Source organism: Arachis ipaensis, chromosome B7 (genome assembly GCF_059453495.1).
Source record: "Arachis ipaensis isolate K30076 ecotype BB chromosome B7, ASM5945349v1, whole genome shotgun sequence".
NCBI classification, from domain to species: domain Eukaryota; kingdom Viridiplantae; phylum Streptophyta; class Magnoliopsida; order Fabales; family Fabaceae; genus Arachis; species Arachis ipaensis.
Window position 1 is genome coordinate 40,833,988 of NC_142442.1, and position 14,092 is coordinate 40,848,079.

The following is a 14,092-nucleotide window of genomic DNA, read 5'->3' on the forward strand; positions in this document are numbered from 1 at the left end:
CTGAGTCCTATGAATTAATTAAAGTACTATTTCTTCTTCTTCAATCCGTGTATGATCTATCTCAAAGATGTATATCCCGATTTTCATCGTGATGAACAAGACGATTTGACAAATTGGCTCTGTTCATCACATCAAGACAAACGTGCCTGACAAACACCCGCGTCTACTTGGATTCGTGTGAATACTTGGCCGGAACGCACGAATCAACAGCTATGGATTTACATCTCTCAGACGGTTAATCCACGATTTTACCGGGGACTTCTCGAGACACCAGTTCAGCCAATCTCTGGGGATATTAAGGTCTCCGTGGTATAGGCTAGATCCAAGAAGCGGTATTTTCTAATCCAAAAGATTCTACCTTGTTTGTAGAGTTTTGAGTAGGATCGTCAAGAGAATGGATTGCTATGCGCTTCATCCTCCATTGGATTGAATACCAAGGGCCCTGGCGTTCATTCTATAGCAGAGGAGATCAAAGACCATTGGCATGGCTTTGATCACTTACAGCCTGCCATAGAAGAAGATCATTCACAAGCAAAGAAGACGGTAGTACCAGAGTTACTTCAGAAAGACAAAGCAACTCCAACTCTCAATCTAATCCTATCACTTATTCCCTTTCACAACTTATGAAAATGTTATGTTTATATCACTGATAATGCAACTCCTTCTAATTCCGCCTGACTAAGACCTGCAAGACAACCACAAGCTTGCTTCAAGCCACAATCCTCGTAGGATCGACCCTCACTCGCTCAGGTATTACTTGGACGACCCAGTGCACTTGCTGGTACTGTTGCTATTGTACAAAATAGTGTGGGTTTTGCATACACGTGCACCAAGTTTTTGGCGCCGTTGCCAGGGATTGTTGAGTTTGGACAAACTGCCGGATTGTCTTACTCCTTGGATCAGGTAATTTTTTAATTTTGTTAGCTTTTCTACTTAATGCTTCTTCCCAATTTTTCGAAAAATTCTAAAATCTTTTTCAAAAATATTTTTCTTTTCTTTGTTCAATTTTTGTTCTTGATTTGAGTCTCTGTTTTTGTTCTTGTTGAAACTTTTAATTTTATTTTTCCTTCTCTAATTTTCAAAAATTTTAAAAAAGTTTTTCAAAAATATTTTTACTTTCTCTGTTTAATCCTTGCATTTTTTGATATGTTCTTAGTAATTTCATGTTCTTTGAGTCTTTTTCTAAAAAATTTCAAAAATAATTTTTCTTTGTTTAATCTTGTGTCAAGTCTTTAATTTTGGTATTTTCTTGTTTATTTTCTTGCAATTTTCGAAAAATCTTGTTCTAGTTTTCTAAAAATTAAGTTTAGTGTTCTTTTTTATGTTCTTGAGTTCTTTGAGTCTTTAAATTTTGTTCTTCGTGTTCTTGTTCATCTTTAAAGTGTTCTTGAGTATTGTGTGTGTCTTGATCTTAAAATTTTTAAGTTTGGTGTTCCCTTGTGTTTCCCTCCAAATTTTCAAAAATTTGGGTGCACTAGATCTAAAAATTTTAAGTCTTGTGTCTTTTTTGTGTTTTTCTCTTTCATCAAAAAATAAAAAAATAAAAAAATATATTTTCTAACTAATTTTTAACCAATTTTTCGAAATTTTTTCAAAAAATTCAGGTTTGAATTTTAAAATTTTATCTTATCTTATCTTGTCAAGTTTTCAAAAATCAAAATTTTCAAAAATAAAAATCATATCTTTTTCAAAAAAAATCTTATCTTTTTCAAAATCACATAATATCTTTTTCAAAATTCAAAAATTTTATCTTATCTTTTTTAGATTTCAAATTAAAAAAAAATTTAAATTTTTTTAAAATCAATTTTCTAATCTTATCTTTTTGTTTCTTATCTTATCTTTTCTAACTTCTAATTTTGAAATCATATCTTTTTCAAAACTTTTTTAAAACCTTATCTTATCTTTTTCTAATTTTAAATTTTGATTTCAAATCTTTTTTTTCATCTTATCTTTTATTTTTTATTTTTATTTTTATCTTTTCTTAATTAATATCTTATCTTCTCTCTCATCTTTTTCAAAACCTCCTAACTAACTTTTCCCTCTCAAATTTTCAAAAATATCCATCTTATCTTCTCTCTCTTCTTTTTCAAAACCACCTAACTAACTCTCTTCTCTCTCTATTTTCGAAAATTCCCTCTCTTCTCTCTCTTCTATTTTCGAAAATTTAACAATTAAAATTCAAATCTTTTTAAAATTAATCTAATTTTTCGAAAATTAATTAAATAAATAAATAAAAATAAAATATTGTTATTTACTTTTTCTATTTATACCTCTTCTCATCTCATCTCTACTCATATCATTTTTCTTCTTCCCCTCTGTATTCTTCCTTCTTATCTTAATTATTTCTATCCCCTATTTTCAAAGTATACTCCTCTCTCTTCTTTTGTCTTCTTTTTTATTGTCTTTCTTCATATTTCACTGGAAGCTCTTTTATCCAAGTGGTACAAAAAGCTTTCTTGTGATTTCTTTTTCATTTTTTTATTCTATCTTCTTTTGTTTACTCTTATCTACTATTTCCAAGGTATTTTTTCTTTACTTCTTTTAATTATTTTTTATGTTTTTTTTTTATCTTCTTCTTCTTCCTCTACTTCTGACTTTAAGAAGGAGCTTCTTGCCTATTGGCATGGTCTCTTTCTTTTCTTTCTTTTCTTCTTGTTTATGACCAGGAACAAGGATAAAAAAACCCCTCTTGACTCTTGATCCTGAACTTGAGAAGACTCTAAGGAGGCATTTACAACTATCTAAAGCACAACACTCCGGAAGAGATCTTTCAGAAAGTTTTGAACAAGAAACAGAGGATATGGACGAACCACAAGAGGAGCCTAGAAAGGTCTTTGGTGACTTCACCATGCCTACCTCTGACTTTTATGGCAGAAGCATTGCTGTACCTGCCATTGGAGCTAACAATTTTGAGCTTAAGCCTCAGTTAGTCTCTCTTCTTCAATAGAACTGCTAATTCCATGGACTTCCATTGGAAGATCCACATCAATTCTTAGCAGAATTTTTATAGATCTGTGATACTGTAAAGACTAATGGAGTTAATCCGAAAGTCTATAAGCTGATGCTTTTTCCCTTTGCTCTAAGAGATAGAGTTAAGTTCTGGCTGGATGCCCAGCCTAGAGAGAGTCTTGACTCTTGGGAAAAGCTAGTAAATGCTTTTCTTGCTAAGTTCTTTCCTCCTCAAAGGATGAGCAAGATTAGAGTGGAAGTTCAAACCTTTAGACAAAGAGAAGGTGAATCCCTCTATGAAGCTTGGGAAAGATACAAGCAGTTGATCAGGAAATGTCCTCCTGACATGCTCTCAGAGTGGTCCCTCATAGGCGTGTTCTATGATGGCTTGTCTGAGATATCCAAGATTTCCTTGGATAGCTCTGCAGGTGGATCTCTCCACTTGAAGAAAACGCCTGCAGAAGCAAGAGAGCTCATTGAGATGGTTGTAAACAACAAATTCATGTACACCTCTGAGAGGAATTCTGTAAATCATAGAACCTCTCAGAAGAAAGGGGTTCATGAAGTTGAGACTTTGAATGCCATCCTGGCTCAGAATAAGATCTTGACCCAACAAGTCAACATGATCTCTCAACATCTCACTGGGATGAAAACTGCAGCTGGCTGATAAACCCATATTTTATGATATATTTTGTGCTCAATTTAAGTGATTTATTCAATCCTTCACCCACTTATTCATGTGAAATTGCATGGTTTGACTTTCCCTTCCTTATTATGTGATATATGTGAAAAACATGTTTCCTATGCTTTAAAAATATTTATTTTAATTACTTTTTATTACCATTCGATGTTGTGATTTGTGTGTTAAGTATTTTCAGATCTCCTAAGGCAGGAATGATTTCAAGGATGGAAAGGAAACATACAAAAATGGAAGAAAAGAACAAAATGGAGTTTTTGAAGAAACTGGCAGCGACGCGAACGCATGGACGACGCGGCCGCATGCCTAGCGCGAAAAGGCAGTGACGCGAACGCGTGACTGACGCGGACGCGTGCCTTGAGCAGAACACAAATGACACGTACGCGTGACCCACGCGGACGTGTGACAGACGCCACGCACCAGAAACTGCAGAAAACGCTCCCAGCGATCTCTGAAACCCTTTTTGGCCCAGATCCAAGTCCAGAAAGCACAGATTAGAGGTTATAAAGTGGGCGAATGCATCCATTCAAGAGAGGTCGATCATTATTCACTTTTCATAGTTTAGATGTAGTTTTTAGAGAGAGAGGTTCTCTCCTCTCTCTTAGGTTTTAGGATTAGGATTCCTCTTAAAGGATTTAGGATTTCAACTCTTCATCAGGTTCAATATTTCTTTTACTTTATATCTCTCTTTTACTTTCAGATACTTTAATGCTCTCATTTAATTACTTATGTTGCCAAATTAGCTTATGAACTCTTTATATTTTTGGATTAATTTCCTTTTATTAAATGCAATTGAGGTATTTCAGATTTATGATTCTTATTTAACTTTTTTATATTCTTGGCTTTAATTGATTAACTGGAGGCTCTTGAGTTATTAAACTTATCGTGATTGTTAATTAATTTCTCTAATTGACTGGAATTCCACTAACTCTAGTCTTTCCTTAGGAGTTGGCTAGGACTTGGGAATCTAACTAATTAGTCCACTTGACTTTCCCTTGCTTTTGTAAAGCTTAACTAAGTGGGGTTAAACTCAATTCTCATAAGAGTAACTAGGATATGACTTCCTAATTTTCATACATTGCCAAAAGTTTATTTTATAGTTATTTATTTATTTTACTTGTCATTTAAATTACTTGTTCCTTATTTTCAAAACCCCCAATTTACAAGACTCATACCATTAATAAGAACACCTCCCTGCAGTTCCTTGAGAAGACGACCCGAGGTTTAAATACTTCGGTTATCAATTTTTAAGGGGTTTTTTACTTCTGACAACCAAACATTTGTATGAAAGGATTTTTGTTGGTTTAGAAGCTATACTTGCAACGAGGATTTATCTGCGAATTTCTAGACCACACAAAAGTTCTCTCTTCACTGGCAGTAATCAGGAAGCTTCTCTTGAAGATGAAGCTTATGATCCTGATCAACCCACCATGGAGGAGGTGAATTACATAGGAGAAGCCTATGGAAACACTTACAACCCTTCATGGAGGAATCATCCTAACCTCTCATGGAAGGGTCAATAGAAACCTCAGCAAGGTTTCAATCAAGGTGGTAGGAACCAGAATAGGTTCAATAACAGACCACCATTCCCATCTTCTCAAGGGAATATAGAGACCTCTAAGAAGAGCCTTTCAGACTTAACCATTCTAGTTTTCAGCCTCACTAAGATAACTCACAGAGATGCAGGGAGCTTTTTGGATATGGAGTGGCTAAATGGTCCTTCTCGTAGGCCATTAATGAGACCCATGATGGCTTCTTCTGTTGGCAGACTTTGTATGTCCAAACATGCTTTGTTGAATCTCTCCATGTAGCTACGGAGGCTCTCCTTATCTCCTTGCTTAATCCCTAGCAAGCTTGGCGCATGCTTGGCTTTGTCTTTCTGGATGGAGAATCTAGCTAAGAATTTTTTGGCAAGGTTATCGAAGCTTGCTATTGACCTTGGCGGCAAGCTGTTGAACCACTTGATTGCCGTCTTGGTCAAAGTGGTCGGGAAGGCTTTACAACGGATTGCATCTGAGGCATCCGTAAGATACATTCGACTTCTGAAATTGCTGAGATGATGGCTCGGGTCTGACGTACCATCGTACAAGGTCATGTCAGGGGCTTTGAAGTTCTTTGGGACTTTAGCTTTCATGATCTCCTTTGTGGATGGATCTTGATCCTTGTGGGGGCTATCTTCTTGGCTAGTTCGAGTGGTCTTAGTTTTGAGATCAGCTTCGAGCTTTAGGAGTTTGTTCTCCAACTCTCGATGCTGTCTGGTTTCTCTCTAAAGGTCTCGCTCAGCCTCCCACTGCCGGTCGGCTTCTTGTTCTAGCTGTTTAAGGCGATTCTGTTGTTCACGGATGGCCTCTAAAATTTATGCATTTGGAGGCTGTTTGTCTCCCTTGTTTTGAGGAATACCCTTTGGTATGGTATCCATGTTCTCGTGCGGCGTTCTGTCCTCCAAGCCAAAATTATGATCGTTGTCAAGGTTGTCCTCCATGATGATGGGATGACTTCTAGGTTCCCCGGTAACGGCGCCAATGTTCCGAGGGTTACCTGAAATTGAAGGTCGATCTCGAAGGAGATCTGCTGTTGTGGCTGGAGCTGTCGTGTCTGGCTTACTGAACCTTGATATGTTGCTGATCCTTGATCACCGGAGGGTGGTGGTACCTACAAGAGACTCCGATGCTTAAGTTAGCATGGGCTTTAAGCAGGTTTTTTTGTGTAGAATCAGAGAGTGAGTTATACCTGGGTGCTCTGGTGTATTTATTGTAGTGTGGGGTGACCTCCATTGAGATAAGTTAGTTATCTTATCTTATCTTTTGCGGGTGAGTCCCCTTATCTTTGTCCAGCCACTTTTAGGTGGGCTGTGATCTTCTGCTTTGGGCCTACATGGGCCCTTGTAGTAATTTGGCTGAACTCTTTGGGAAGAGGTCGGTATCAACCAATCCTTTATAAGAGGTTAGTCGTTTCTGTCTTCATTTAACCTGGCTCGCTAGCTCAACCTAGGGTATGAACAAAAACCATGAAAGAGAAGAACAAGAACAGCTCAGGGAGCTATGGGAACCGAAACCAGTGCTCTTTCTCTCTTGCTTCAATCTTTGGCCGTTCACCCCTATTATAGAGAAGTGAAGCTTCCACGACTTGAGGCATCTTCAACACTTGGTTTGTCTTCTTCTTCAACAATCAGAATTGGCAGCGACATTCTCAGAGGTAGGAGGGAGTGATGAATCCACATTTGATGATATATTTTAGCTATAATTGGATGGATTTCATCACATAAACTCACAGTTATTCACTAAAATAGCATACTTTTGTGTTTGATCCCTAAATTGAACCTAAATGTGAAAACATGCGTTTTTGTGCTTAAATTGAGCAAATTAATCCCACCTTTACCCCATTCGATGCCGTGATATATTTGTTGAGTGACTTCAGGTCCTAGAGGCAAGAATGGTTTGGTAGAAGTGGAAGAAAGCATGCAAAAAGGAAGAAAACATGAAGAAAACAAAGGAGAAGAGCTTAGCCTAGTGTGTGGGTGCACAGACGTGCGTGCGCACAGACATGCGTGCATACGCACAGCCATCGAATTAGAGCCACGCATGCACGTGGGCCGCGTTGCGCATCCAATCAAGCATTGCCTGGTGTGCGTGCGCACAACCTCCTGTGCGTACGCACAGGTCAACATTTTCCGCAGAGTGTGCGACGCACACGTCTGTGCGTCCGCACAAGTGGACGCACATGCCTTCATTAAAAATGCACGTGCACTCGCGTTTTAGGGCTCTTTTTGGCCCATTTCTGAAGGCTTGAGGCTGAAATGAAGAGATATATGAAGGGGGCAACATCTCATATGAAGGCATTAGGACTTAGATTTTATTTTTCATACTTTTACATAGTAGGAGTAGGAGTAGTATAGATTAGGTAATTCTCTCTTAGGGTTTTAATTAGGGTTTGTAGAATTTTATACTTCAAGTTTGATTTTGGATTTGGCAATTTGTAAGTATCCCTTTAATTGTCTTTTTTATTACATTGCTTGTTCTACACTTTCTTATACTTTCATGTCTCTTGTCAACATTTACATAGTTTTGCAATTTTGAGTTTTGGTTTATGAATTTTATGTTTGATGCTTATTTTATGTTTGTTGAGTTGCTTTTGTTGCTTGTTATCATTTATGGTTCATAGCTTTCATGATTTTCCCAATTTTGCCATATTTTATGTTTATGCCCTCTATATTTTTGATGAAATGCCAATTTTGATTATGGGGGTAGATTTTCACCCCTTGGCTTGGGAAAATGAGTCTATAGATTACTAGAGCCATAATGTCCAACATTTAGTGGTAATTCTTGGGGAGTTATTTGATTCTTGTTTCCATTAAAGCTAACCTTTTATCACTAGTTTGGTAAGTTGGTTAGAACTTATGGATTAAGGTCAATTATGCTTGCTTGACTTACTCCTCGATGTTAGGGGTTAACTAAGCGAGATTAACTCATGATTATTATCATAGTTGTGGTTATGGCAAGGAAGGGATTCCATAACTCATCCCAAGTCAAGGTTTTATTTATGTTTTGAACCACTTTTCAACCACTTTATAGTTTTACTTGTTTATATTACATACATAGTTCTTTTATTCCTTTATTGCTTTATTAATTGCAATTTTGTCTAGTTCTTTTATCTCTTTATTTGTTCACTTCAATCATTGAAACCCCTTGCTTTCCACAACCAAAATTGTGTACACTTGTTGGCATTAGTTCCTAGGGAAGACGACCCGAGGTTGAAAGACTCTTGGTTTAGATTAGAAATTGTAAACTTTGATCGAGCATTACTTGTTGGTTGAGAACTATACTTGCAACGAGGTTATTTCTCCTTTACCGAGAAGGAATTCTTAACCGACGATTTTGCTCGCATCAAGTTTTTGGCACCATTGCCGGGAAGCTAACGTCATGAGTGCTATATTTTGGTTGTTGTAAATATGTCCATAGTGTGAATAGATACTTTTTGGTTGCTTGTTTGCTTTTGTTGGTAATTAGGATTTTGTTTATTTTGTTACTTGATGTCTTTAGTTGTTATTTTCAATTTTCTCTGTGAGTTATCACCCTCTTGGTTTGGAGTTTGGTTGTGCTTATTTTGTAAGGCTTGATAACCTCAATTTCGGATTGCATCATGGGATTGGAGCATCACTTTTGGAAGGAGCAACCTCCTCTATATTTCAATGAACCATACCCTTCCCAATGCACATACCCAACCCAAGGATATGGTGGATTCCACTTTGATTATGCACCTCCACCACCATATGCCTATAGCCCATACCCCCAACATAACCTGCAATCACCGCATTCCCAAGCACCACACCAATACTAACAACCACATTCTTACATACCACCTCAAGATACCTACCAACATGAGTCACCTCCCACACATATAACTTTCTTCCTAAACTATGAACCTCAATTCTCACCCCAATGTGAAGCTTTTTCACCCCTAGCCCAAGACCATCAAGACCTTCAAGCATTTCTCCAAGTGCAAGAAGGATTCCAAAAGACTCAAGGGCAATTCGTAGCTACCATAGCCGAAGCAGTGAACCGCTTAGTTCTTCTATGCTCATCCGATCAAGACACTCCCCTTAGAGGATGTGAGGAAACAATTGAAGAGTGTAGAGAAAAAGAGAGCATGGAGCCACAAGAGGAAGAGGAAGGATTAGATCATGAAGTGAAACAGGAGGGAGAAAGTGGATTATTTGAGCCGGAGGAGAGAAGGGAAGATATGAGGGAGATTGATCAAGATGAGGATTCCATCATTGATGATTTTTTGTCCTCCTTGGTCAATCCCCTTAATGATCCTAATGAGACTCCCCCCATTGAGTTTGAGAAAAACATGGAGGTAGACTTCTCACAACCTTCTTGTTATGACTTGAGTGATGGGGAAGACGAAGTTGGTGAGGAAGGAGTTTACAACCAAGAGCATATTGAGTGGGTGGTAATTTCACCTATGAACTTCATTGGCCCCCATCAATATGCTATCTTGAAAACGGATTACCAACTCAAGGTCCTTCTTGGGTTGGTACATGGCGGGGAAGGGTGTATTGGTTGCCAAGAGAATCCAAGGCCCTTCAAGAAGAACAATTCAAGAATTGGAGTTCGAGAATGGTGTGAAACTCAATTGGGTGATCTTTGGAAAATGTTGGATAGTTACAAGGGTCAATTAGGAGCTTATTCATCCGGCTTGAAGCATAAAGATCAACAAGAAGGTGAGCGGGTGCCTAGAATATGAAATCCCGGAGGAGAGTCAAAGACCAAGCATGAATGGAGGTTCAAGGAGGAGTGGAAACACAAACCACCCTAGCTAGAGTCTCCTCAATAAGTCCAACTTAAGGACTATAAATCAAAGTGCTAGGTGGGAGACACCCCACCATGGTAACATCTTTCTTACCCGTTCTCTTTCTTTATAGTCTTAGTTTATTGCATATTTGCTTGTCTTAGTTAGCTTAGGATTAGTTTAATTTCAAGTTTAGATAGGTTGAATTGCAAATGGATCATGATTTTGTGATGTTTTGAATGTTTTGGGGTTGATATGTTGATGTGCTAAGGCTCAGACCCTTAATTTAGAAAGAAATTTTTTTTTTGTGAAATAGCGCACCTGTGCGTGTGCACCACCCTGTGCGCACGCACAAAATTGCATTGTCCACCATCTGTGCGAGCGCACGCCTCTGTGCGCCCGCACACCCCTTGCAGCGCCCTCTGGTCGCAGCGCCAGCACAGCCTGTGCGTGGGCGCTGCCCTGTTTTTCTTGATCTGTGCGTGTGCACTGCCTTGTGTGTACGCACGCGTCCTCCTTTTCGCGCCATCTGTGCGGCCGCACCAACGTGTGCGTCTGAACGCCAAGTTGCAGCCCCTCTGGTGGGAGCACTGGCTGAGCCTGTGTGCATGCACACCCACCCCTTTTTGCCCCTGTGTGTGCGCACAGAGCTGTGTGCGCACGCACACATGATCCATCTCTTACAAAAAAAAAGAGAGCGTTCTGTGCGCGCGCACACTTCTTGATCCCCCTTCTGTTCGGAGCACTCGCATACCTTGTGTGAGCACACACTCCCCTGTTCCGCCTTGTGTGCGTACACACATATACCTGTGCGTACGCACGCCTTTGTTTTCTCTCACTTTACTTCTTTTCTTCTCTTCTCTCTACTTCTTCTCTTGTTTTCCCCTCCATCCCTCCCCTACCTTGCTTTTTCCATGTTTTTCTACCTGTTTTACTTGGTTTTCTTTGCATGTCATTTTTCATCTTAATAACTAAATAAATTGCAAGTGTTTGTTTGTTGTTTGATTGGGTTGCTTGTTGATTGAACTTCATCGATGCACTTGTACTTTACCTTCAATTACTAGCACCTACTTGGATTTGCACATTACATATTGTTGCATATTAGGTGAAACTTTTATAAGTGCACATGGAATTTAGTGAATTGAATTGAATTGCTTGTTCACCATGGGATTTAAGTTAATATAATCACAGCACAAGGTCCTTGTTTCTTGTTAATGCTTTGCATTTGTTTGAGTTGACTTAACTTGACTCTATCAAGTTTGTCACCTTTTTTGTAACAAACACCTTAACCATGTGATTATTTGATTTTTCCTAAGGATGAATAAGTAATTTTCTTTTCATCATTGAATTGGTTATTGTTTATTGTGCCACTTTCTAGTAATCTTGCACTTTCACTTGCACACCTTCAATATCCAATAATTCCTACATTCAATTCACTCTTGTTGTTTGCCTAAGATAGCAAGTGTTTAATTGATGCTCATTTATTGCTTGCATCTTAGGCCATTTAATTGAGGAACTCATTCTTACTTTTTGATTGTGTGGATGCAACTTTAACCGGCCGCTGTGTGTATTCCACACCACTGTGCAAAAATTCCTCAATTAGATGCTTGTTAGTTTCCCTTTTACCCTTTTGTGCTACTTGCCTTATGATTCTTAATTATACTTTATTCATTCTTTTTGAGGATGAGACGTGAGGCAAGGAGCCGGGAGAGGAGGAGGACACCGTGGACAAAGATGCCGCGAATGCATTGGACTTGGTGGTTTCCACACAACCCAAGCCCCCGCATCTGTCAGCTGAAGATGGAGAACCTTAGAGACATCCCCCCGGCCCAGATCGTGTTTGTGCACGGAGAACCGTGCAACACTTAAGTGTGGGGGAGGATTCGTCATTTTGGGGTGTAAATTCCTTTTTCGAACACTTTGCACTTTCGTTTTTGTTTTCTTTTATTACGTTCTTGTGATCACACGTTTCACAACTCCGCACAACTAACCAGTGATGAGTGGATAATTTATACCCTTTTTGGCATTATTTTTACATAGTTTTTAATATGTTTTAGTTACTTTTTATTATAATTTTATTAGTTTTTATGCAAAAATCACATTTCTGGACTTTACTATGAGTTTGTGTGTTTTTCTGTAATTTCAGATATTTTCTGGCTGAAATTGAGGGACCTGAGCAAAAATCTGATTTAGAGGCTAAAAAGGACTGCAGATGCTGTTGGATTCTGACCCTCCTGCACTCGAAGTGGATATTCTGGAGCTACAGAAGCTCTCAATTGCGTTGGAAATTATACATCTTGGACTTTCCAAAAATATATAATAGTCCATACTTTGCCCGAGATTTGATGGCCCAAACTGGCGTTCAAACGCCCACCAAAGACTCTTTTCTGGAGTAAAATGCCGGAACTGGCACCAGAGCTGGAGTTAAACGTCCAAACTGGCACCCAAGCTGGCATTTAACTCTAAGAATGGCTTATGCACGTGAAAGCTTCAATGCTCAGCCCAAGCACACACCATGTGGGCCCCGAAAGTGGATTTCTGCACTATCTGCACTGAGTTACTTATTTTTTGTAATCCCTAGTAACTAGTTTAGTATAAATAGTACTTTTTACTATTGTATTTGCATATACCATCATACTTTGGAGACGTTTGTTCACATTTTGGAGGTTGGCCTCACGGCCATGCCTAGACCTTTTTCACTTATGTATTTTCTACGGTGGAGTTTCTACACCTCATAGATTAAGGTGTGGAGCTCTGCTGTTCTTCATGAATTAATGCAAGTACTATTGTTTTTCTTTCAATTCATGCCTACTTCTTCTCTAAGATATACTCTTGTACTTAATTCAGTTAAGTCAGAATGAAGGGGTGACCCGTGACAATCACCCAATCTTCGTTACTCGCTTAGCCAAGATCCGCGTGCCTGACAACCACAAAGCGGTCTACATGATGTTCAACGTAGTCATTGGACGACAGCCGGAGTATATTCTCTTGGATCTCTAATACACGGACCGAGTCTGTGAGATTAGGAACTTCGTGGTATAGGCTAGAACCAATTGGCAGCCATTTCTGAGATCCGGAAAGTCTAAACCTTGTCTGTGGTGTTCCGAGTAGGATCTGGGAAGGGATGACTGTGACGAGCTTCAAAATTACGAATGTTGGGCGCAGTGACAGTGTGCAAAAGGACAAGGGTCCTATTCCGACGCTAGCGGGAACCGACAGATGATTAGCCGTGCGGTAGCTGTACTTGGTATTTTTCATCCGAGACGAGAAATCCGACAGTTGATTAGCCGTGCAGAGATCGTACCTGGTATTTTTTATCCGAGAGGATCATACAGCTTGCGATGGAAGGGAGCACGAATGATTAGAAGAAGGCAATAGGAAAGCAGAGGTTCAGAAGCAACAAAGCATCTCCAAACGCTTATCTGAAATTCCCACCAATGAATTACATAAGTATCTCTATTTTATTATGTGTTTTATTTGTCTTTTAATTATCAAATTCTCATAACCATTTGAATCCACCTGACTGAGATTTACAAGATGACCATAGCTCGCTTCAAGCCGACAATCTCCGTGGGATCGACCCTTACTCACGTAAGGTTTATTACTTGGATGATCCAGTGCACTTGCTGGTTAGTTGTGCGGAGTTGTGAAAAGTGTGAATAACAATTTTGTGCACCAACCAGCAATTGCACTAGGTCGTCCAAGTAATACCTTACGTGAGTAAGGATCGATCCCACGGAGATTGTCAGCTTGAAGCAAGCTATGATTATCTTGTAATCTTAGTCAGGAGATTAATGATAAAAATGATTTTGTTTAAGAAAAGTAAATAACATGAAATAAATGGTACTTGTGATTCAGTAATGAGGAATAGGTTGAGGTTTGGGAGATGCTCTATCGTCTGAATCTCTGCTTTCCTACTGTCTTCTTCTCCAAACACGCATGGCTTCCTTCAATGTTAAGCTGTATGATCCTCTCGGATGAAAAATACCAGGCACGATTTCTGCACGGCTAATCAACTGTCGGATTTCTCGTCTCGGATGAAAAATACCAGGTACAGCTACCGCACGGCTAATCATATATCGGTTCTCACTAGTGTCGGAATAGGATCTCTCTATCCTTTTGCACACTGTCACTACGCCCAACATTCGTGAGTTT

General features: G+C 39.0%; 1 non-coding gene across 1 annotated transcript; it reads right to left on the bottom strand.

The window, feature by feature from the left end:
• Positions 1-3,193: 3,193 nt before the first annotated feature.
• LOC148550935 (small nucleolar RNA R71) lies at positions 3,194-3,300 on the bottom strand. Its single transcript, XR_015893609.1, has one exon. It is a non-coding gene; the product is annotated as a small nucleolar RNA R71 (small nucleolar RNA).
• Positions 3,301-14,092: the final 10,792 nt, after the last annotated feature.